The sequence below is a fragment of the Elephas maximus genome, chromosome 20 (genome assembly GCF_024166365.1).
Source record: "Elephas maximus indicus isolate mEleMax1 chromosome 20, mEleMax1 primary haplotype, whole genome shotgun sequence".
Lineage (NCBI taxonomy): Eukaryota > Metazoa > Chordata > Mammalia > Proboscidea > Elephantidae > Elephas > Elephas maximus.
In genome coordinates, this window is record NC_064838.1 from 5504064 (window position 1) to 5529918 (window position 25855).

General features: G+C 40.9%; 1 protein-coding gene across 1 annotated transcript in view; it reads left to right on the forward strand.

Annotated features, from left to right (window-relative positions):
• Positions 1 to 25855, forward strand: part of CNPY1 (canopy FGF signaling regulator 1) — a 98585-nt gene that overhangs the window by 65626 nt on the left and 7104 nt on the right. The window lies entirely within an intron of this gene.

Below are 25855 nucleotides of genomic sequence, written 5' to 3' on the forward strand. Positions count from 1 at the left end.
TTGGAGTTACGTGTGGATGAGGACTGGAGAAGGACACAGACAGGAGGCTTGGTTTGTCAGGATGCTAAGGTTATGAGTAGATTTTTCCCCTTCATTTTTGAGTTCCATTGCTTGAGTGAAAAAAAAAAAGAATTTTGTTGAATGCTTAGCTCGTGAACATGTTTGCTTATGAAAATTCATGGTCACTATGGCCCTAAATCAGGTAAACAAAGTAAAACAAAAATCTTTTATTTAACAAGAACAAAGTTGGTAATTTATTAAGAGTTTGTTTTTCTCTGTTACTGACATAGGTTGGATTTAGTCTTAATAGAGGTCCCTGGGTGGTGCAAACATGTTACGCTTGACTGCTAACCTAAAGGTTGGCAGTTCAAACCCACCCAGTGGTACTGCAGAAGAATGGCTTGGAGATCTCCGTCCATAAAGAGCACAGCTAAGAAAACCCTTTGGAGCAGTTTTACTCTCTAACACATGGGGCCGCCGTGAGTCAGAATCAATCTGACGGCAACAGATTTGGTTTTTTTGTTGTTGTTTTGGTCTTAGTCAGTTATTTTTGCAGCTTACCCTTTTGAGGCTAAAAGAGAAAATATGGAAGTGGAACCCAAGAAGTCATTAGGAAAGAAAAGAAGACACAATGACCCTTTCCTTCTGTTGCATGAGATACGAGAATGTCCTTGAACACTTCAAGAACTTGCTAATGACCTATCCCTTTTCCACTTGAAATTGTAACATGTTTGCTCAACACACCATGATTCAGTGAGTTTAGGTTCAATCTGATCAAAAGTTGGTGTATCTGAGACAAAGAAACTTCTAAGGCAGGAGATACAACATCTTAAATAGCAGTTGCAAAGCCACTATCAAAATGGTTCTAGAATGACTGGGATTTGACGAATCAGAGAAAATACTACCCCTTTCTATTCATATCCTTCTAATTTTCCAATGCCCCAGGCATATAGGGACTGGTGTCGGAGTGTGTACAGACATGGAGTCTCAAAGCTCAGAGTAGCCCCTCCAGCTGCTGAGGAATGGAATACAGTCCTAGCATAATTGAACTTTGGTCACAACTCACTCTCTGGTGTGGGTTCTGGAGGACAGAGGGGAGATCAGAAATGTGTGAGAGAAAAATAAGGGCTTGGAGAATGAGCTGGACAATGTTTAAAAATGTAATGCAATGAAAGGCCTTGTTCTTAAGACAGATGCCGAGGAACTATGCGGAGATAACCATTTATCGTTTTATTTCGCTTCTCTGTTTTCTTTAAGCATCAATGGCAGATCTCTAGTCTTGAACTTTGTTTTCTAATTAGCAATATGGGGTCTCTTTAAACTCAGCATTCATCAAGATATTGGGGGTGTTTAGTTCTCCCAAAGGTTTGTTTGTGCCACTTGGGTCTGAGAACTGAGGCATCTTTCTAGCTCATTCCAACATGGTGTTTCTAAGGATAAGCCTTTGAAGCAGTACCACTCTGTACTAAGTGGCCTTTCTTCCTGTCTCTAATGGTGTGCTCTTTCTAGATAGAGTGCAAAAACAAACAAACAAACAAACAAAAGTCAACTCAGGTAGCTATTCACACACAGCATCATCATCTAGATTCTAAGCCAGCACTGCTCAGACGTTACTGTGCGTACAAATCACCTGGGATCTTGTTAAAATGCAGATTTGGATTCCATAGATCTGGTGGGGCTACATTCTGCATTACTACCAAGCTCCAAATCAGTTGTGACCAGTTGATTCTGATTCATAGTGACCCTATAGGACAGAGTAGAACTGCCCCAAAGGGTTTCCAAGGCTATAAATCTTTATGGAAGCAGATGGCCACATCCTTCTCCCACAGAGCAGCTGGTGGGTTCGAACCACCGACCTTTTGGTTAGCAGCCGAGCACTTAACTACTGTGCCACCAGGGCCTCTAACAAGCTCCTAGGGGAAGCTGATGCTGCTGGGTCCCAAGACCACACTTTGAGTACCGAACATGTAGAGACCCATCCTAGCAGCTCTCAGATTGGGAGAAGATGAGAAGGGGAACAGGGGACCACAGCAAGAGATTCAGAGACAGACTTTTCAAAGCACAGTAAGTGGTGGTTTCCTGTTTGTCTTACTTCTCAGTTATAGAAATGAAGTTGTCTCCCCTCCCTCTCACCCATCAATGTGGAGACTACAAATACCAGCCTATCCCTGTTAAATTTATTTCACCTTAGAAGTGCTTAAAACCTAAAACTCCCACGCATCTGTCAGTTTGTTGTACTGTGGGGGCTTGTGTGTTGCTGCGATGCTGGAAGCTATGCCACTGGTATTCAAATACCAGCAGGGTCACCCATCATTGGCAGGTTTCAGCTGAGCTTCCAGACTAAGACAGGTTAGGAAGAAGGACCCGGCAGTCTACTTCTGAAAAAAAATTAGCCAGTGAAAACCTTATGAATAGCAGCAGAACATTGTCTGATATAGTGCTGGAAGAAGAGTCCCCCAGGTTGGAAGGCACAAAAATGATTGGGGAAGAGCTGCTTCCTGAAAGCAGAGTCAGCCTTAGTGACATGGATGGAGTCAAGTTTTTGGGACCTTCATTTGCTGATGTGGCACGACTCAAAATGAGAAGAAATAGCTGCAAACATCCATTGATAATCAGAACATGGAATGTACGGAATATGAATCTAGGAAAATTGGAAGTTGTCAAAAACATAATGGAACACTTGAGGAGTGAGCTGGAAATGGATTGGTATTGGACATTTTGAATAGAACAATTATATGGTCTACTATGCCGGGAATGACAAATTTGAAGAGGACTTGCATTGCATTCATCGTCAAAAAGAACATTTCAGGATCTATCCTGAAGTACAACGCTGTCAGTGATAGGATGATAGCCATACGCCTACAAGGAAGACCAACCAGTAAGGCCAAAGATGAAGAAACTGAAGATTTTTACCAACTTCTGCAGTCTGAAATAGGTCGAACATGCAATCAGGATGCATTGATAATGACTGGTGATTGGAATGCGAAAGTTGATAACAAAGAAGAAGAATCAGTTGTTGGAAAATACAGCCTTGGCGATAGAAATGTTGCTGGAGGTTGAATGATAGAATTTTTCAAGACCAATGACTTCATTGCAAATACCTTTTTCAACAACATAAACAACACAAGGTTGGACTCTCCGAATGGAATACACAGGAATCAAATCGACTACATCTGTGGAAAGAGATGATGGAGAAGCTCAATATCTTCAGTCAGAACAAGATCAGGGGTTGACTGCAAAACAGACCATCAATTGCTCATATACAAGTTCAAATTGAAGCTAAAGAAAATTAGAACAAGTCCACGAGAGCCAAAGCATGACTGTGACTATATCCCACCTGAATTTAGAGACCATCTCAAGAATAGATATGATGCACTGAACACTAATGACCTAATACCAGACAAGTTGTGGAAGGACTCCACACATGAAGAAAGCAAGAGGCCATTAAAAAGACAGGAAAGAAAGAAAAGGCCAAAGTGGATGTCAAAAGAGGCTCTGAAACTTGCTATTGAACATCAAGTACCTAAAGCGAAAGGAAGAAATGATGAAGTAAAAGAGCTGAACAGAAGACTTCAAAGGGTAGCTTGAGAAGACAAAATAAAGTATTATAATGACATGTACAAAGATCTGGAGTTAGAAAACCAAAAGGGAAGAAAGTGCTCTGCATTTCTCAAGCAGAAAGAACTGAAGAAAAAATTCAAGCCTCAAATTGCAATAGTGAAGGATTCTGTGGGCAAAATACTGAACTTTGGAGGAAGCATCAAAAGAAAATGGAAGGAATACACAGAGTCTCTGTACCAAAAAGAATTGGTCAATGTCCAATCATTTCAGAAGGTAGCATGTGATCAGAAACCAATGGTACTGAAGGAAGAAGTCCAAGCTTCACTAAAGACATTAGTGAAAAACAAAGCTCCAGGTATTGATGGAATGCCAATTGAGATGTTTCAACAAACAGGTGCAGTGCTGGAAGTGCTCACTTGCCTATGCCAAAAAATTCGGAAGTCTGATACCTGGTCAACTGACTAGAAGAGAACCATATTTATGCCTATCCCAAAGAAAGATGATCCAACCAAATGCAGAAATTATCAAACAATATCATTCATATCATACACAAGCAAAATTTTGCTGAAGATCATTCAAAAGCAGTTGCAGCAGTACATTGACAGGGTACTACCAGAAATTCAAGCAGGATTCAGAAGAGAACATGGAATGAGGGATTTCATTGCTGATGTCAGGTAGATCCTGGCTGGAAGCAAAGGATACCAGAAGGGTGTTTACCTGTGTTTTAGTGACTATAAAAAGGCATTCAAGTGTGTAGATCATAGCAAATTATGGATAACATTGCGAAGGATGGGAATTCCAGAACACTTAATTGTGCTCATGAGGAACCTGGACCTGGACCTGGACCAAGAGGCAGTCATTCGAACAGAACAAGGGGATATCGCATGGGTTAAAGGCAGGAAAGGTGTGTGTCAGGGTTGTATCCTTTCATCATACTTATTCAATCTGTATGCTGAGCAAATAATCCCAGAAGCTGGACTACATGAAGAAGAATGAGGTGTCTGGATTGGAGGAAGACTCATTAACAACCTGTGTTATGCAGATGACACAACCTTCCTTGCTGAAAGTGAAGAGGAGTTGAAGCGCTTACTGATGAAGATCAAAGACCATAGCCTTCAGTATGGATTACACCTCAACATAAAGAAAACAAAAATCCTCACAACTGGATCAATAAGCATATCATGATAAACAGAGAAAAGGCCGAGGTTGTCAAGGATTACATTTTACTTGGACCCACAATCAACACTCATGGAAGCAGGAACCAAGAAATCAAACAACACGTTGCATTGGGAAAATCTGCCTGAAAAGACCTCTTTGAAGTGTTAAAAAGCGAAGATGTCACTTTAAGGACTAAGGTGCACCTGACCCAAGCCATGGTGTTTTCAATTGCCTCATATGGATGTGAAAGCTCGATGTTGAATAAGGAAGACTGAAGAAGAATTGACACCCTATTATGGTGTCGGCGGAGAATATTGAATGTACTATGGACTGCCAAAAGAACAAACAAATCTGTCTTTGAAGAAGTATAGCCAGAATGCTCCTTAGAAGCAAGGATGGCAAGATTTCGTCTCACATACTTTGGACATGTTATCAGGAGGGATCAGTCCCTGGAGAAGGACATCATGCTTGGTAGAGGGTCAGTGAAAAAGAGGAAGATCCTTAATGAAGTGGACTGACACAGTGGCTGCAACAATGAACTTGTCATGGATTGAATTATGTCCCCCCCCAAAATGTGTGTGTCAGTTGGGCTGGGCCATTATTCCTGGTATTGTGTGATTTTCCTAAATGTTGTAAATCCTGCCTGTTTGATGTTAGTGAGGGAGGACAGGCGGCAGTTGTGTTAGTGAGGCAGGACTCAAAATTAGGTTGTGTCTTGAGGCAATCTCTTGAGATATAACAGAAAGAAGCGAGCAGAGAGACAAGGGGACCTCGTACCACCAAGAAAGCAGCACCAGGAGCAGAGTGCATCCTTTGGACATGGGGTCCCTATGCCTGAGAAGCTCCTCCACCAGGGGAAGATTGAGGACAAGGAAATTCCTCCAGAGCCAACAGAGAGAGAAAGCCTTCCCCTGGAGCTGACACCCTGAATTTGGACTTTTAACCTACTATACTGTGAGTAAATAAATTTCTCTTTGTTAAAGCCATCCACTTGTGGTATTTCTGTTACGGCAGCACTAGATGACCAAGACAGAGCTCAGGCATAACAATGATTTTGAGGATGACACAGGACCAGGCAGTGTTTTGTTCTGTTGTACGTGGGACCGCGATGAGTTAGAACTGACTCAATGGCACGTAACAACAAAAACAACAAAACCCAAAACAATTAACACCCATCAGAGAGAAAGTAAGAACAATGCTTTACATGTATTTATCCTGTATTTTCTGTGTATTGATTAGATCACATTTGTAACGTCACTGGAATTGGGGTTATTCTTGCCCCAGTTTTACAGAACAGGACGTGGAGAGGCTGAGAAGACTGTCTTTGTCCACAGTCAGTGGGGAACTGAAGTGAGAACGAGAATGCAGGTCTCTGCATAGACCCTGAGCCCAGTGCTGTCACTACTCAACCATGTTGCCATGAAAATGTACATGAGCAGATCATTGTACAAGTCAGTGCATTGGTTCAGATCAGTATCTTTGTACTGTTCAGGGGTTTGGGATCTGCCTTGCCAGCCACCTAATTTTTAAACTCACCCCCTTTGTGATGCTTGGAACTTCTGTTGTTGTTGTTGTTGTTAGGTGCTGTCAAGTTGATTTTGACTCACAGCAGCCCCATGTGAGAGAGCAGGACTGCTCCATAGGATCTCCTAGGTGAAAATCAACTCAAAACAATAGGTTTAATCTCTATAGGGAGCACTGACGGTGCAATGGTTAAGAGCTTGGCTGCTAACCAAAAGCTTGGCATTCAAATCTACCGGCCACTCCTTGGACACCCTCTAGGGCCGTTCTACTCTGTCCTATGGGGTCGCTATGAGTTGGAATCGACTCGATAGCAATGAGTTGGGTTTTTTAATCCCTTTGGGAGAGCCCTGGTGGTACAGTAGTTAAGTGCTGTGGCTGCTAACCAAAAGGCTGGCAGTTGGAATCTACCAGTCACTCAGATTGACAGGCCTTTCTCGTGTGTGGCTGCCATGTAGAACCACCAGTCTTGGTTAGCAGCCAAGCCTGTTGTGCCACCAGGGCTCCTTTTGGGCTTTAGCAGCCTACAATCATCTCTTTGTGAATATTCAGTCTAATGGGCTTGGGTTGTAACAGCAAAACTTGAGGGTGTAGGACTTTGTGCTCTGTGGCCCTGCCTAGTTATTTGATTGAAGATATGTCAGGCAGCAGCTGCTGCCGAAGCTGGTCAGGAAAAAGTGTCTCAGGGAGTCAAGGTTACGTCTCACACCTAAAGGCAAGAGTGACAGGTCCTCCTGTGCATGGTGGAGGCCTCGGACACCCTGGTCTCACAGAGGGTTTCAGCCCATCTTCAAACTTGGCCACAGATGTGATGCCTGCTGACACCCCATCCCTAAGGACCTCCATGGAGGCTGTTGGTGTTCTAAGAGAGCAAGCAGAGCTGCTAATGAGGACCAAGATAATGATCACACCATCATACTGTGACCAGGACGTACCTGGATATGGCACATTTGGTTTGAGCACTCTGACTTGAGGAAGGGGCCCTGCCTGGTTGTCACATCATCCAGGTTGATAAAGCATTCCAGAGCCCCAGGGTCAGCCACAGGCTGGAGCCAGGTACCCACCATGCTGGGTTTCAACTTCTCCTCGTCTGAAAATGAGGGCATTTTACTATGGGTTCTCCAGTGTTCTTTCTAGCTCTTAGTGTCTGTGTTGCTATGTCCTCATGTACTGGCATGGAGGAGAATGCAGGGAGAGATCACAAGGTAGCATAAGGTAGCACATGAAGGGAGAATCTCAAGGTGCCTAGGTGACAACCTCCTATCTTTTATAACGTGCTACCCATCATGGGCAGGTCGTTTAACATCCCAGGCTCCTCATCTGTGAAGTGGGGACTAAAAATGCTGGCCCTACCTTAGTGAAAAATAATGTTTGGGGATAGAAGATAAGGTTTATCCAAACCAAAAACCAAACCAAACCCAGTGCCGTCGAGTCGATTCCGACTCATAGCGACCCTAAGCCTTTGGAAAAATGTTACTAAAACAACAATATTAAATTTTCATAAATATTCTAGAGATATTCTGCCATCACTCAAAACATTTGGGCAAATATTGTATGAGACTACCGTTATAAAGAAACAAGAAAATGTTTACACACAGAAAAAAAAGTTCTTTGATGGTTACCAGGGATGGGAGGGAGAGGGAGAGAAAACTACAAAATAGAGAGATGACACATGCCAATATTGGTGAAGGGAAACAATACACAATATGGAGGAAGTCAGCAAAACATGACTAAGGCATGGGAGGACATTAAGAAGAACGTAAAAACAAAGCGCAACAACAGTAATTACTATAGCATAGACAATCCTACAATAGTACTGTTGTTGTTAGGTGCCATTGAGTTGATTCCAAATCATACTGACCCTATGTACAACAGAACAAAACACTGCCCTGGCCTGCGCCATGCTCACAATTGTTGTTATGCTTGAGCCCATTATTGCAGTTGCTGTGCCAATCTATCTCATTGAGGGTCTTCCTCTCTTTCATTTACCCTGTATTTTGCCAAGCATGATGTCCTTCTCCAGGGACTGGTCCCTCCTGATAACATGTCCAAAGTATGTGAGACGAAGTCTCGCCATCCTTGCTTCTAAGAAACATTCTGACTGTATTTCTTCAAAGACAGATTTGTTCATTCTTTGTCAGTCCATGGTATATTCAATATTCTTTGCCAACAATAGTATTAACAAACACTAATTTACAAATGGATACATAGGTAGATAGGTAGGCCAAGAGGTGTGGCAGGGTGTAAGGGAACATACCAAAGGCAGATACAGGTTTGGTGGTGGATATGTCTACATACATAACTGTAGATGCTGCTTATATATTAATATAGACAATAGAGAACACAAGGGCCACAGTCAGGGCAACTTCTTAGACATAGCCAAACACCTTGTGTGATGAAGTTCCTGGGCTAGAAGGCAAAGATTTGGGGGACATCTATGTCAATTGGCACAACATATTTCATAAAGACAAAGTTTTGCATCTTACTTTGGTGAGTAGCATCTGGGATCTTAAAAGCTTACGAGAGGCCATCTAAAATACATCTATTGGTCTCTTACCATCTGAAGCAATGGAGAGTGAAGAAAACCAAAGACTCAAGGGAGCAATTAGTCCAAAGGACTAATGGACCACATGAACCACAGCCTACACGACCCCGGGACCAAAAGAACTAGATGGTGCCTGGCTACCACTACTAACCACTCTGACCGGGATCACAACAGAGGGTCCTGGACAGAACAGGAGAAAAATTGTAGAACAAAAAGTCAAATTCATGACAAAGACCAGACTTACTGGTATGACAGAGGCTGGAGGAACCCCCAAGACTATGGCCCAAGACACTGTTCTGAACTGGAACTGAAGTCATTCCTGGAGATCGCCTTTCATCCAAACCATAGACAGGGCCATAAAATGAACAATAACAGTAACACAGGATCAAAAGGGCAACATTTGCCCAAAAGCAAAGATGAGAATACAAGAAGAGATAGAAAATCAGGAGGAAAGGAAATAGGAAACCTGGGATGGAAATGGGGAGAGTGCTGACACATTGTGGGGAATTCTCAACAAAATTCTAGCAATAGAATTCAGCATCGTATTAAAAAAAAATAATACATCACAACCAAGCAGGATTCATACCAGCTACACAGGATGGTCCAACATGAGAAAATCAATCAATGTAATCCACCACATAAAGAGAACAAAAGAAAAAATCACATGATCATCTCAATTGATGTAGAAAAGGCATGTGATAAAGTACAACACCCATTCCTGATAAAAACTCTCAATAAAATAGGAACAGAAGGGAAATTTCTCAACATAATAAAGGGCATCTATACAAAACCAACAACCAACATCATTCGCAATGGAGAGACTAAAAGCATTCCCCCTGAGAACAGGAACAAGACAAGGATGCTCTTTATCACCACTCCTATTTAACATTGTGCTTTAAGTCCTAGCTAGAGCAATAAGGCAAGAAAAAGAAATAAGTGACATCCAAATTAGTAAGAAATAAAACTATCTCTAATCACAGATGATATGACCCTATACATAGAGAACCCCAAAGATTCCACAACAAAACTACTGGAACTAATAGAAAGATTCAGTGGAGTAGCAGGATACAACATCAACATACACAAATCATTTGGATTCCTATATACCAACAAAAAGAAATTCAAAAAGGAAACCAGGAAAACAATACCATTTATAATACCAAAACTAAAAACTTGTTATGTTGGAATGATTCTGACTCATAGTGACCCTACAGAACAAAGTAGAACTGCCCCACAGAGTTTCCAAGAAGCCACTGGTGGAAAACCGTTGACTTTTTGGTTAGCAGGCTAATGTTTAACCACTGCACCACCAGGGCTCTGCACTCATTTATGTTGTTGTTGTTAGGTGCCGTCAAGCTGGCTCTGACTCATAGCGACCCTATGCACAACAGGAAGAAACACTGCCTGGTCCTGCACCATCCTTATAATCGTTGTTATGCTTGTGCTCATTGTTGCAGCCACTGTGTCACTCGTTGAGGGTCTTCCTCTTCTCCTCTGCCCCTGTACTTTGCCAAGCATGATGTCCTTCTCCAGGGACTGATCCCTCCTGAAAACATGTCCAAAGTATGTAAGATGCAGTCTCACCATTCTTGCTTCTAAGGAGCATTCTGGATGTACTTCTTCCAAGACAGACTTGTTCGTTCTTTTGGCAGTCCATGGTATATTCACTATTCTTCACCAATGCCACAATTCAAAGGCATCAGTTCTTCTTCAGTCTTCCTTATTCATTGTTCAGCTTTCACATGCATATGATGCGATTGAAAATGCCATGGCTTGGGTCAGGTGCACCTTAGTCTTCAAGGTGACATCTTTGCTCTTCAACACTTTCAAGAGGTCCTTTGCAGCAGATTTACCCAATGTAATGCGTCTTTTGATTTCTTGACTGCTGCTTCCATGGCTGTTGATTGTGGATCCAAGTAAAATGAAATCCTTGACAACTTCAATCTTTTCTCCATTTATCATGATGTTGCTCATTGGTCCAGTTGTGAGGATTTTGTTTTCTTTATGTTTAGGTGCAATCCTTACTGAAGGCTGTGGTCTTTGATCTTCATTAGCAAGTGCTTCAAGTCCTCTTCACTTTCAGCAAGCAAGGTTGTGCCATCTCCATAAAGCAGGTTGTTAATGAATCTTCTTCCAATCCTGATGCCTCGTTCTCCTTCATATAGTCCAGCTTCTGGGATTATTTGCTCAGCATATAGATTGAATAGGTATGGTGAAAGGACACAACCTTGACACACACCTTTCCTGAGTTTAAACCAATCAGTATCTCCTTGTTCTGTCTGAATAGCTGCCTCTTGATCTATGTAAAGTTTCCTCATGAGCACAATTAAGTGCTTTGGAATTCCCATTCTTTGAAATGTTATCCATAATTTGTTATGATCCACATAGTCAAATGCCTTTGAATAGTCATTAAAATACAGGTAAACATCCTTCTGGCATTCTCTGCTTTCAGCCAGGATCCATCTGACATCAGCAATGCTATCCCTGGTTCCACGTCCACTTCAGAAACCAGCCTGAATTTCTTGCAGTACCCTGTCGATATACCGCTGCAGCCGTTTTTGAATAATCTTCAGCAAAATTTTGCTTGCGTGTGATATTAATGACAGTGTTCTATAATTTCCACATTCGGTTGGATCACCTTTCTTGGGAATAGCCATAAATATGGATCTCTTCCAGTCAGTTGGCCAGGAAGCTGTCTTCCACATTTCTTGGCATAGACGAGTGAGCACCTCCAGTGATGCATCCGTTTGTTAAAACATCTCAATTGATATTCCGTCAATTCCTGAAGCCTTGTTTTCTGCGAATGACTCCAGAGCAGGCTGGACTTCTTCCTTCAGTACCATCGGTTCCTGATCATATGCTACCTCTTGAAATAGTTGAACATCGACCAATTCTTTTTGGTATAATGACTCTGTGTATTCCTTCCATCTTCTTTTGATGCTTCCTGCATCGTTTAATATTTTCCCCATAGGATCCTTCACTATTGTAACTCGAGGCTTGAGTTTTTTATAATAGCCTCTAAAAAGATGAAATACTTAGGAATAAATCTAACCAGGGACATAAAAAAAAAAAAAACCACTGCTGTCGAGTCGATTCTGACTCATCCCTATACAAAGAAAACTACAAAGCACTATTGCAAGAAACCAAAATAGACCTACATAAATGGAAAAAAAAGCCACACTTATGGATAGGAAGATTCAACATTGGGAAAATGTCACTTCTACTCAGATTATCTACAGACATAATGCAATCCCGATCCAAATACCAACGGCATTCTTTAACGAGATGGAAAAACTAATCATGAACATTATATGGAAAGGAAAGGCCCTGGATAAGCAAAGCATTATTGAAGAAAAAGAACAAAATACAAGACCTCACACTACCCAATCTCAGAACCTACTATACAGCCACGGTAGTTAAAATACCCTGGTACTGGTACAATAATAGACACATAGACCAATGGAACAGAATTGAGAACTCAGACTTAAATCCATCTACTTATGGTCAGCTGATCTTTGGCAGAGAACCAAATTCCATTAAATGGGGGAAAGATAGTATTTAACAAATGGTGCTGGCAAAACTGGATGTCCATCTGTGAGGACCCATACCTCACACCATACACAAAAGCTATCTCAAAATGGATCAAAGACCTAAATATAAAGCGATCAAGATTAAAACTAAGATTATGGAAGGAAAAATAGGGACAACACTAGGGGCCCTAATACATGGCATAGAGAGAATACAAACCATACCTAACAATGCACAGACACCAGAAGATAAAATAAATAACTGGGCGCTTCTAAAAATTAAACTTGTATCTTCGTCAAAAGACTTCACCAAAAGAGTAAAAAGATAGCCTACAGGCTGGGGAAACTTTTTAGCTATGACATATCTGACAAGGGTCTAAACTGTATAGAATACTTCAGCATCTCAACAACGAAAAGACAAATAAGCCACTTAAAAAAATGGTCAAAGGATATGAACAGACACTTCACCAAAGAAGATATTCAGGCAGCTAACAGACACATGAGGAAATGCTCTTGATCATTAGTCATTAGAGAAATACAAATCAAGACTACAATGAGATACAATCTCACCCCAACATCATTGGTATTAATCAAAAAAAACAGAAAATAACAAACGTTAGAGCAGTTTCGGGGAGATTGGAACCCTTATGCATTGCTGGCGGGAATGTAAAATGGTACAACTGCAATGGAAAAATGATATGGCACTTCCTTAAAAAACTAGAAATGGAAATACCATACAATCAGCAAACCCACTCCTGGGAACATATCCTAGAGAAATAAGAGCTGTCATATGAATAGACATGTGCACATCCATGTTCACTGCAGCATTATTCCTAATAGCAAAAAGATGGAAACAACCTAAGAGCCCATCAACGGATGATTAAAACCAAAACCAAACTCATTGCCATAGAGTTGATTCCAACTCATAGCAGCCCTATAGGACAGAGTAGAACTGCCCCATAGTGTTTCCAAGGAGCAGCTGGTAGATTCTGACTGCCATCCTTTTGGTCAGCAGCCTAACACTTAACCACTGTGCCACCAGGACCCCAACAGATGAATGGGTAAACAAATTACGGTACATAAACACAATGGAGTACTGCTCAATGATAAACAACAATGATGAACCCATGAAACATCTCACAACATGGATGAATCTGGAGAGCATTATGTTGAGTGAAGTAAATCAATCACAAAAGGGCAAATATACGAAACCAGTATTATAAAAACCCAAGAAAAGGTTTACACACAGAAAAAAAAAAATCTTTGATGGTTACAAGGGAGAAGAAGGGTGGCAATGGGAAACCACTAACTAGATAGTAGAGAATTGTTAACTTTGGTATTTGAAGGGAAAGATAACACACCATGTAAGAGAAGTCAGCCCAACATGACCAAGGCAAAGCCATAGGAGCTTCCTAGACATATCCAAACACCTTTAGGGACTGAGTTACTGGGGCTGAGGGCTGGGGACCATGGTCTTGGTGGCAGGGTGGGGGGTGGGGTAGTGGGAACATCTAGATCAACTGGCATAATGTAGTTCATAAAGAAAATGTTCTAATCCTACTTTAGCGAAGAATGGCATCTGGGGTCTTAAAATCTCCTGATCAACCATCTAAAATACATCTCTTGGTCTCATTACGTTTGGAGCAAAGGAGAATGAAGAAAACTAAAGACACAAGGAAAATAGTAGTCCAAAGGACTAATAGACCACATGAATCAGAGCCTCCAGAAGCCTGAGCCCAGAAGAACTAGATAGTGCCCAGCTACCACCACTGACCAATCTGACAGGGATTGCAATAGAAGGTCCCAGGGAGAGCAGGAAAAAAATGTAAGACAAAATTCAAACTCACAAAAAAAGACCAGACTTACTGGTCTGTCAGAGGCTAGAGGAACCCCCAGGACTATGTTCCCTGGACACCCTTCTAACTTAGAGCTGAAGCCATTCCCAAAGCCTACCTTTCAACCAAAGATTAGACAAGCCTGTAAAACACACAATAACAAATGTGAGAAATGTGCTTCTTGATGTAATCAAGTATACAAGTCCAAATGGCTAACACCTGCTCACAAGCGAAGGGAAGAAGCCAGGAAAGGACAGGAAAACTGGATGCATGTACATGAAGAACCCAGGGTAGAAAGGAAAAGGGGGAGAGGTGGGAGTGCTAACACATTGCGGGGACTGTAACCAATGTCCCAAAACAATTTGTGTATATATGTATTTTTCCTTTTTTTTAATTGTACTTTAGATGAAGGTTTACAGAACAAAACAGTTTCTCATTAAACAATTAGCATACATATTATTTTGTGACATTGGTTACCAACCCCGCGGCGTGTCAACACTCTCCCTTCTCGACCTTGGGTTCACTATTAACAGCTTTCCTGTCCCCTCCTGCCTTCTAGTCCTTGCACCTGGTTTGTTGCATCCCTTTAGTCTTGTTTTGTTTTATGGGCCTGTCTAATCTTTGGCTGAAGCGTGAACCTCAGGAATGACTTCATTACTGAGCTAAAAGAGCATCCTGGGGCCATACTCTCGGGGTTTCTCCAGTCTTCATCAGGCCGGTAAGTCTGGTCTTTTTCTGTGAATTAGAATTTTGTTCTACATTTTTCTCCAGTTCTGTTCGGGACCCTCTGTTGTGATCCCTGTCAGAGCAGTCAGTGGTAGCTGGGCACCATCTAGTTATGCTGGACTCAGTGGCTGTAGCAGTTGTGGTGTGTATGAATTTTTGAATGAGAAACTTATTTGTGCTGTAAACTTTCACCTAAAAAAAACACAATAAAATTTTTAAAAAATTCCTCACAATCACCTTCACTTGCTGCATGTGCAGTTTTTAAATCACTGAAAAGTCTTCGAGTCTTTTCTTGCACTAAAGAAGGTAAAATAAAACGGTATGTGCCTGTTCCAACTTACCTACAAATTCGACTTAAAGATACAGTTAAGAATGGATCTCGGAGTATGGAGTAAGGTGTATATAAGCTTATATGTGTTAGACTGACTTGATTTGTAAACGTTCACTTAAAGCTCAATAAAAATTATTAAAACAAACAAACAAAAAAAAGAATGGATCTCTTTCATAGCCATGGGACTGCCTGTATTTCCTTTCTTCTGGTAGGTTTAGGCTTAGTTTGCTCTTCTCTTTCTAGTTCCTGGAGTTGTCAAGTTAGGCTGTTAACTTGAGATCTTCTTTCTTTATATAGGTATTTATTGCTATAAGTTTTCCTCTGCGTACTGCCTTTACTGCATCCCATAAGTTTTGGTATGTTGTGCTTTCATTTGATTCATTCATTTCATTTTCATTTGCCTCTAAGACATTTGTAGTTTCTCTTTTGATTTCTTCCTTGGCCCACTGGTAGTTTAATAGTGTGTTGTTTAATTTCCATATGTTTGTGCATTTTCCAGGTTTCTTCTGTTATTGATTTCTAGCTTTACTCTTTTGTGGTCAGAAAAAATGCTTTGTTTGATTTCATCCTTTTAAAATTTATCAAGACTTGCTTTTGTGACTTAATATGTGGTTTATCCTGGAGAATGATCCATGTGCACTGGAGTAGAATGTATACTGTGCTCATTTCAGGTGGACTGTTCTGTATATGGAAACCCTGATGATGTAGGGGTTAAGTGTTACAGCTGCTAATCAAAAGGTCAGCAGTTCAAATTCTCCAGGTGCTCCTTGGAAACTCCAAGGGGCAGTTCTACCCTGCCCTATAGGGTTGCTATGAATTGGAATTGACTTGACGGCAGTGGGTTTAGGGTTTGGTTCTGTGTATGCCTGTTAAGTCTAGTTGATTTATAGTGTCATTCAGATTCTCTGTTCCCTCATTGATCTTCTTTCTGGATTTTCTGTCCAGTAGTGAAAGTGGTTATCTTAGTCGTCTAGTGCTGCCAGAACAGAAATACCAAAGAAAAATTTATTTACTCACAATAAAGTAGGCTAAAAGTCCAAATTCAAAGTGTCAGCTCCAGGGGAAGGTTTTCTCTCTTTGTTGGCTCTGGAAGAAGGTCCTTGTCCTCAATCTTCCCATGGTGGAGGAGCTTCTCAGGCGCAGGGACCCTGGGTCCAAAGGACATGCTCTGCTCCTGGTGCTGCTTTCTTGGTGGTAGGAGGTCCCCATATCTCTCTGCTTGCTTCTCTCTTTTCTATCTCAAGAGAGAGCCTCAAGACACAATCCAATCCTGTAGGTTGAGTCCTGCCTCGCTAACACAACTGCTGCCCATCCTTCCTCATTAACATCATAGGGGCAGGATTTACAACATATAGGAAAATCACGCAATGTGGGGAATCATGGCCTAGCCCAATTTATACACACAGTTTTTGGGGAACATAATTCAATCATAACAGTGGTGTATTGAAGTTTCCAACTATTATCGTAGTACTATTTCACCCTTCAATTCTATCAATGTTTGCTTTATATATTTAGGTGTCAGGATGTTGGATGCATATGTATTTATGATTGTTAAATCTTCTTGATTAATTGACCCTTTTATCACTATGTAATGTCCATCTTTATCTCTTCTGACAGATTTTGTCTTAAAGTCTACTTTGTCTGATATTAAGATTGCCACCCTAGCTCTCCTTTGGTTACTATTTGTATGGAATATTTTTTTCCATCCTTTCACTTCCGCACTATTTGTGTCCTTGGGTTTAAGGCGTGTTTCTTATAAACAGCCCATGGTTGGATCTTGTTTCTTTATCCATTCTGCCACTCTCCATCTTTGGAGCATTTAGTCCATTTACGGTCACTGTAATTACAGATAAGAAGTTACTTACTTGTCATTTTGTTGTTTTTTGTGTGTCTTAAGCCTTCTTTGTCTTTGTCTTTTAGTACTGGTTGCTTTTGTGTTGTGTTGTTTTTTTATAGTGAGCCTTTTTGGTTCCCTTTTCCTTTCCTTTTGTGTGTTTTTTAATGTATTTTATTAGTGGTTACCATGAATATTACATTTAAGAGCTTGTATTTATAGCATTCTAGGATAAATTGCTACCAACTTAACTTCAGTAACATACAAGGAATTCTATATACCATTCCTCTTCCCCTGTTTTGTTGTTGTTATCACTAATTACATCTTTATATTTTATCTGCCTGTAACATAATTTTATCCTTTCCTTTTATGTTTGTCACTTAAAGACATGAAGGAGAAAACATTTACAATTATCAAGCATGCATGCTTTATTCCTAGTCCTTATACTTATTCATTCTTTTCCCTTTTTTTAGGGATCTCTCTGTTTATGTATAGCTTGAATTACTTTCTAGTGTCCTTTCTCCTCCATCTACAGAACTTCCATTAATATTTTTAGTAGGGCTAGTCTGGTAGATATGAACTCTCTAGGCTTTTGTTTGTCTGAGAATGTTTTAATTTCACCCTCATTCTTGAAGGATAGTTTTGCTGGGTATAGTATTCTTGGTTAAAAGTTTTTTTTTTTTCTTTCAGCACTTTAAATATATTATTCCATCAACTTCTGGCCTCCAATGTTTCTGAGGAAAAATCAGTACTTAATTTTATTGGGAATCTTTTGTATATAACTGTTTGCTTCTCTCTCACTGCTTTCAGGGTTCTTCATCTTTAATTTTTGAAAGCCTAACCATGATGTGTCTTGGGTAGATCTCTTTGGGTTTATCCTGCTTGGGGTTCTTTGAGCTTCTTGGAATTGTAGATTCATGGGTTTTTTTTTTTTTTGATCCTTCATTAGATTGGAGAAATTTTCTGTCATTGTTTCTTCAAATATTCTTTCTGTCCTTTTCTCTCTCTCATCTCCTTCTGGAATTCCCATGATGCCTATATTAGGTCTCTTGTAGTACTATAATTCCATTAAACTGTGCTCAGCCTTCTTGAGCTTCTGTTCTTGTTGCTCTTCAGCGTCTGTAATTTTAACTATTGTATCCTCTGATTCTTTTTCCTGATTAAATCTGTTGGTAAGTGCTTCTACTGTGTTCCTCATTTCATTTATTATCCCTTTCAGTAGCAATATTTTTTTTAGATCCTCATTTTGTTCTTGCATTGCATTCCTTATTTCTTTTAACTCTTTGTTTATGTTTTCCCTTAGTTCTTTAATTATATTTAATGTTGTATTATATTCTTTCTTTTTTTTCATTATTTGGTCATCCCTAGGTGCACTTTCACTCCCTTTGTCATGTTCATTTGGATGGGTATAGTTTCTATGTTCTTTGTGCATCTTGTGATTTTTTGTTGGGGCATTGGAAGTTTCAGAGGTGTTAGCTTTCTTAAGTTTCCCCCAGTATTTAGTGTTTTTGCCTGTATTACTTTCTGCAAGAAACTATTTGGTGGGCAGAGCCCTTGGCCTTTGCTTACTGTCTCATCTCTCTCTCTTTGTGATAGTTCCTTCTCCTTCCCTGGTTTAATTGGGATTCAAAAGTTCCAGATCTTGTATTTCAACTTTCAGTATCTCTCAGTCACACCAGCTATGGTCAGTGTGTCTACCGGTGGGCATCACGACTCAGGCAAGATATCTTGTACTAATTAATCTACTTTTTTTTTTTTTTTTTTACCAGGGGGCACAGTCCCCTCTCTCTGGTTATTACTCCCTTCTCTGCTTTGGCAGTCACATTTTTAGTTGGAAAACCCATATCCAACAAGTGCCTTTTGGGGCTGGGTGTTTCCCTCTGGTTTTGCCTGAGGTTTCTTTGCCTGCTCTGTAGGGTCTGCTTATATCTGAGCTGGCTTTCCGAAGAAGCATAAGCAGGCTTTCCTCCATTTTAGGAAGAGGAGGGGTTGGCACTCCCCAGAAGCACCTCTGAGATAGTTTTCTTCCTCGTTTCAGAGCCCCAGTGGCCCTGTGGTAGTTGGGGCAGCAGTCTCCACTTAGGTAACCCACCTCCTGACTCCACTATAGGGAACCTTCTGTAGGAGTTCATTTCAGCCCAGCAGCTGACAGTGACTGGCTGGCGGAGGGTAGTCACACTCTAAATGGATCCCCAGGGAGGTCTGCCTTGGTGTTATCAGAGCCTGCCACATAGTATGTTGGCTATGAGTGTAGCCTCCACTAAAGATGCCTGCTTCTTAGCACACAGCAGCTTCAGTCAGCAGTCCTCAGCACTGACCAAAAGGAGGAGCAGGCATACCTGAATTGACTTCCTGTGAGGTCTGATCTGTTGGTTTCAGAGGCTTGAGCTATGGGGTGTGCAGGGGACAGGTAGAGTGTTGACTCTGAGAGCAGAGACTCCACTGCATGGGCCTTCTGTAGCAATTCGCAGTAGGCTTGCAACCAGCAGTGTCTGGGTGAGGGAAGTGCTGACACACTCCAAATGGGCCCCAGGGAGGTCTGCCTTGTTGAAATGAGGGCAGAAGCTTGGGGTCCTGTATGTTTGTACAGGCAGGGGCTGTGGTGATTAGGGAAGCAGGCTCTTTTTCTGTGGCCACTACCCCAGTTCACAGCAGCCAGAGGCTCATGTAGCTGGGGGAGGGGCAGGGATGGTGGGAGAAGTGATTTTCTTGCCTGTTTGCAGTTCCCCGCTGCTTTCCTCTGCTCCCTGATTCAGAATCCCTCAAAGCTGAGCACTATTTCCTTGTTGTATTTGTGGGGGAGGGTGGGAACAATGTTTGTTTACACCACCATATTTCCAGAATTCCTGATTTTTTAAAAAATCAAGTGAAAATATTACTTTTTCCATAAAAAAAATATGTTATAGAAGGAAAGAACTTTCTTTATAACCAGTAGGAACCAGGAAATGGGAAACATCTCTTGGGATAGAGGCTATACCCCTCACCACTGTAGAAAATGTCTCTCTTCAACAGAGTCACGATCTCTTCTCTTTTTTCCTAGCATTATTAGTTATGATACAAACTTTCCTGGAAAGACTATATGTTGAAGAAATCGTGGAATCTCCTCCTTTCTTCAACTGACTCCTTAAGCCTTTTGGTCCCCATCCCCATCCCCCTCAGGTCCCTGGCCTGTTCAGGGAAGCCGCCCTGTGGTGTGACACCAGGGACTGAAGTCAGGTGTCTGAAACGTACAAAGGCAAAATCCTAGGGAAGTCCGAGGCTACCTGGGGGAGTTTGTGCTCATGGCAGCAGTGTCACCTTGAGCTGGGAAGATGAAAGGTGTCGTTTTGAGTGAGTGGGGCAATGACTTGGTCGACATCACACAGATGTGGTGTCAGAATGCCTTATACCAACTCTCCAGGGGAGTCTTCAGGCCGTGCCTCTGTGATCTGGGAGGTGGGGGGACTACCTCTCCTTCAAGTCACCTAGTATCAGTACCACTTGCCATCGAGTTGGCTCAGACTCATGGCAACCCCATGTGTGTCAGAGTAGAACTGTGCTCCACAGGACTTTCAATGGCTGGTTTTTTTGGAAGGGGATCACCAGGCCTTTCTTCTGAGGCACCTCTGTGTGAACTCAAACCTCCAACCTTTCATTTAGCAGCCAAACACTTAGTCATTAGCAGGGACTCCCCAAGTCACCTAAACCTGCTCTTAATGATGTGAAAGGATCGGTGGACCCTGGGGTTAGAGACAAGGGCAAGGTGATGGGAGACTGGGGAGAGATGGGACATGACAACTACACCTCACCTGAGCTCAGGTGGAGATCAGACTGTAAGGAGGTGGGATCCAGAGCTACTGCATCTGGAATTACTTCTCACGAACAAACAATGCATAAGGTTGAGAGAATGTCAGGGAACCTTTCAGTCCCTCTGCTTTCAACTTGTGTCTGTCCTTACCCAGAAGCCATGCAAAGTTTTCTGGTTTGCTCCTCAGCTATGTGGCCAACTGGTCCCTTCTGCATAATCCTTGTGTGTGTGTGTCCACATCTGTCAAAAAGAAGCACCAAAAGTTTTTTAACTTACCATCCAATTCATTTGTTCCTTTTCCTCTTAGTCCTCTAATGTTTTATCAGGAAATCTTACCCTTTGCCCACGAGCATACAGATGGTGAAGTTGGAATAACAGATTCTAAAACTGTGACCATTCAGTTTTTTCTGTTTGGGAAAGTGTTTTGCAGAGGTGGTTATAACCGGGTAACAACTAGTCTACCATTATGTTTTAGGTAACAACATGGCGAAAGATACAGATCTGTGTTGGGCTGCCAATTGTAAAATAAGAAAACATTGTATTTATGTAATTTTTAGCTCAATTGATAGACAAAAGGCCATATTATCATCAATAATATTTACCGAACCTCTACTGGGCACATGGTCTTTTTCAAGAATTTCATTTAATTTTTATTCAGAATCATGTAAGAGTTTTTATCTTTTTTTTTTAAAGTCTGAATTAAAGAAGTGTATTCATCTGGCATGAAGATGGAGTTCAATGAATATTTGTTGAATGAATAAACAAATTCACGTCATACTGTATTAATGTTGCAATAGTGCTGCCTTTGCTCTTTGAGACACTCACTTTTTCTATTGTTTTTTGTTGTTATTTGTTTGTTTAGAGGTTTTTTTTTGACCCAACAAAACCTTTGTGAGGTATACAGGCCAGAGGGTGAAAAGGATTCTCAAAGTCCTTGCTTATAGTGATTTTTAACAGAGGTTGAAAAAAATGTAACAAAATTCATGTGGATAGTTGTTTTTATTTTTACCTAAAATTTTTGAAAAAAAAAATTTAAGACAAACAGAATACTTTTTAAAATGAGAAACGAAATGGCAGTGCCAGTTTTATATTTAGTAATGAAAGAAAAATGTGTGTTTTTTAACTTCAGAAGAAAAAATTGAGTTAGGTGACCCCATTCTGAGACCATTAATGGTGATCCATTATGCTGTTTTCTCTAAGTTTGATTTGCCACTGTTAAGTTGAAAATAGGCTCTGAACTAAAAATTGTGATTGAGATTTTAATAGTGTTACATAAATCCTGGGAAAATTTTTGCCAAATTCACATGGTTCTTATTTTATTATTGCTATTTTTTTGTTTACAGCCAGAGCATGTACCTCATGTTATAGGTATATATATCCCTGAATAATAAGAACAGAAAACTATATTGCAAAGTACTTTATTTTAAATAATGACTTATTTCCATTATTCAAATTAACAGAGGAAAAACTTAGTTTTTACGTTTATGAATTTACTGTGTTATTTATATTGAATTAAACTGAAACCTTTATACTTTTGTCCCCAGGGTTTTATTGATAGCACAAATTCATCTGTTTTAACATAGAGTTTATGGTAATTAGAAGCAATAATACTAACTCTGTGATATGTGGTCTGGTTTTTAATCTTTAAACAAAGGCTGCCTAAAATCTCTCTTATTGATGAAGTCCAGATAGAATTCTTTTTTTTTTTTTTTTTTCTGATATATAGAACACTGGAAATTTATCAGCCTTTAGTATTCCTCACTGAAATGAGTTTCTTTAGATTTCTAATTATATTGTCTATTAAAACTAAACAATCAGTGCTATTTGCATATTATATGAAGAAGTGTCATGCAACAAACTCATAGTCAATTAGCATAAAAGCTAATTATATATTTCATCAACTTATAAGAGTGTCTGAATTCACGTTTCCTCTGAGTAGCCTAGAGCAAGGGGGGTTTGAATTTTCACGTCTAAATATTGACTTTTAACTAACATTTTTATGAGTGAAAAGTTAATGATTAAACTAGATGTAATATTTGCTATAATGCAATTAAAATTCTACAGTAACCAAACCTCTAGAAAGAAAATCTTCGCAACAATGTCAAATTAATTATAGGTCACAAAACAGGTTGAGTACTGGTTTCATATCTGAAGCACACTAGAATAACTCTAAAAATGAGTTAAAATGGATTTGAGATTGTCAGCACTGGTACGGAGAAGACGGATACACGGCACTGGCAGGCTCGAGGTCCAGTTGTACGCTCTAACATAATTGTATTCCCGCCTGATGGTGATAGCTATCAAGCAAGAAATTTACGACGAGATTAACAGAGACACAGTAATGAACAAACACGGGAAGCGTCCTGTAATTGACTTTTATTAAAGTGTCGTCGTAGCGGTCTGGGATAAATTCTCCAGCTCCCGTTTTCTGGAGAAACCAAAGACAAAACTTCCAACTACTTTTAAAATTGGCGTCTGGCGCGCTCTGCGCCCTCCCCTGCCCGCACCCCGCCGGCCGCTCACAGAACAAACCCGGTTAGAGGCCAGCCCAAGGGAGCTCCCGGGGAGGAGGAGAGCCTCTGCCTACTCACAGTGCTTCACCGTGGTAGGCGGATGTCAAAAGTGGGAAAAGTTGGGACCCACTCTGAGTGCGAGACTTCAAGACAGCAATGAAATGCTAACGGAGCCTGTTTGTAGGTGTAACTTGTCCCCCAATGAGTCCCCGTACAGAAGCAATGGAAGATAAGAAAATGGTGGCCTAGTGCACTGGCTTTCTCCCGATACAATGATGGCGGCCCGCGCATTCATATTTTAATGAGGTTAGTATCTCTGAGACCGTCCTCCCAGGGCGAGGCGAGGCTCCCGGAAGGTTACAATAGGAGTTGCTTTCTTGACACGTACTATTCAAAACCTTCACCGGGTAGAAAGGCTTCGTTTTAGTCCACTTGTCCCCGTAAGTTCGGCACCGTTGTTATCAAAACAGTTTGAGGGGGGGAAGAGAGAGTGGTCATCGGGAGGGGGAAAGGCTCAGTTATTCTATGGACGGCACTTTGATTTCCTGAGGGTCGTTCAGCTGAATGAAATAATCATAAACTCTAATCACGTAAGTTTTAATAAGTGTCGAGAGAACTGCAGTGCATAATCATATTTGTTATTGTTTGCAAAAATTCGGTGCTTTCATTGGGTTTTTAAGATCAAAATACTACTTTATGCTGTGTAAAATGAACTGTTAGTCTCAGGTTTTGTTTATTTGTTTTGCTTTTTCCATTCCTGTTTTTAGTCAACATTATAATGTAACCTCTTCTGAGGTACCTACCAGCAAATATTCTCTACTTTCAAAGAAATGTTTACCAAAAAAAGGCCAACTACTTACATCAGAAAGCCGGTTAGCCTTCACAGGCTTACAAAATAATCAAAATTCGCAGGTCGATCCCTTCCTATGACATAACCGTGTTGAAACAGGCACAATACTACCATATGTGGCCCGGAAAATGACACTGCCCAAGCGGGAAAAGCAACCCACTCCCAGGTGGAATCTTTTCATGTGGGGGCCAGTTTTTAAAAAGTGCAACTCGGTAAATGAATAAAATAACTCTCAAAAGTAACTCATGAACCGCCTTTCACACATTAATATTATGGTCAGTATTTGCACACAGGCCAGTTTAAAACCTGGCTTCGGGAGTGCTCTACCCAACGTGGGACCCTTCCGTGTATTGGTAAGGAGGTCAGCGTCCTAGTACCTGGGTCTCAGTGTCCAAAGGCACTCTCCAGGCTCAGGTCCCTGCCCCCTGTGCTGCCATCCCGCCCCCAAGTATGCAAATATGTTTACTTTTCTGTTTGGGGAAAGACAAGGGAAGCAGGAAGGGAGGGAGAGAATGAATTTCTTAATTACAGTTACATATTTTAAATGAAAGACTACTCTTCACTTTAAAGTAAAAGGCTGCCTTGCCGGCACTGAGCAAGTGCTGTGAATATACTTTACGTGTCTCAGAGGGGGAAATAACACTTAAGGAGCATCTGTCACAGAAAAAAACGCAGTCACTCTGTTCATCTGCCTTCATGAGTTGTAATTTAAGAATTTTTCTCTGCATTTCCTAACTTTTTTCAGTGACTAATACGTACTTCATTCTTTGTTTCTATAAATTAATAAAACATTTTCAATTTTGCTTGTTAACCTATGTATTGCTTGTTTTTTTTTTTTTTTTTAAAAAAAAGACAACTTGCGGTGATTGAAAGGCATCATTAAGGCATAAGTAGAATGAAATTATGGTGGAAATGTATGCTTTAAACGACTTTTTACTGTAGATTTTTTTTGAAAATTAAGTTTTGAGTTTTTAAAAACTTGATATTTTAGTGATTTGACAAATATTGTGGTACATCCTAGCTTCATAAACTAACCGCAAAATGAATGCATTTTAAAATCAAACGAAGTCAAATCAAGTTTTGGGGGGGTAAGGGGAGAAATATCACATGTGCACGTCATGGGGCACAGTTGGTAATTAATTAGTGCTGTTTCATTTACTCTTTTCCTATGTTTCTTAAAAAAAATTTTAAAGTTGATTCTTATTGAAACGGGGGGTAGGGGCGGTTGTGGTGATTGTGGTGGTCCATAATGGCACCTAGATTTAAGCAGGAAGAAAAAAAAACATGCACACACAACAAAACCGAGCTTTAATTTTAATTCTCCAGCTCTTATTTATCTGGTTTGTGGCCAGATGGCGGCGAAGCAAGGAAACCCTTTGTGTCAATGAGGCCCACAGGCGAACGCGCTTCTGTAATGTCCTCGTGGGGACCGGAAGGGTTCATACTGCGTCTGAAAAGGGACAATAGAGACTGGATATATCAACATTGCAGAAATCGAGTTCATTTGTGATTCAGCCCCTTTCACTATGGTTGTCATGAAAACTTCCTACTTTGATCAGCAGAGGGTGGAGAGGAAAAAAACCTTCTAAAGGCCGAGGGACGCCGCGCTGCTGTGCGCGCTGCACTTGGCTGGGGTTCACGCCCCCTTCCGGAAGGAGCGCCGGGGA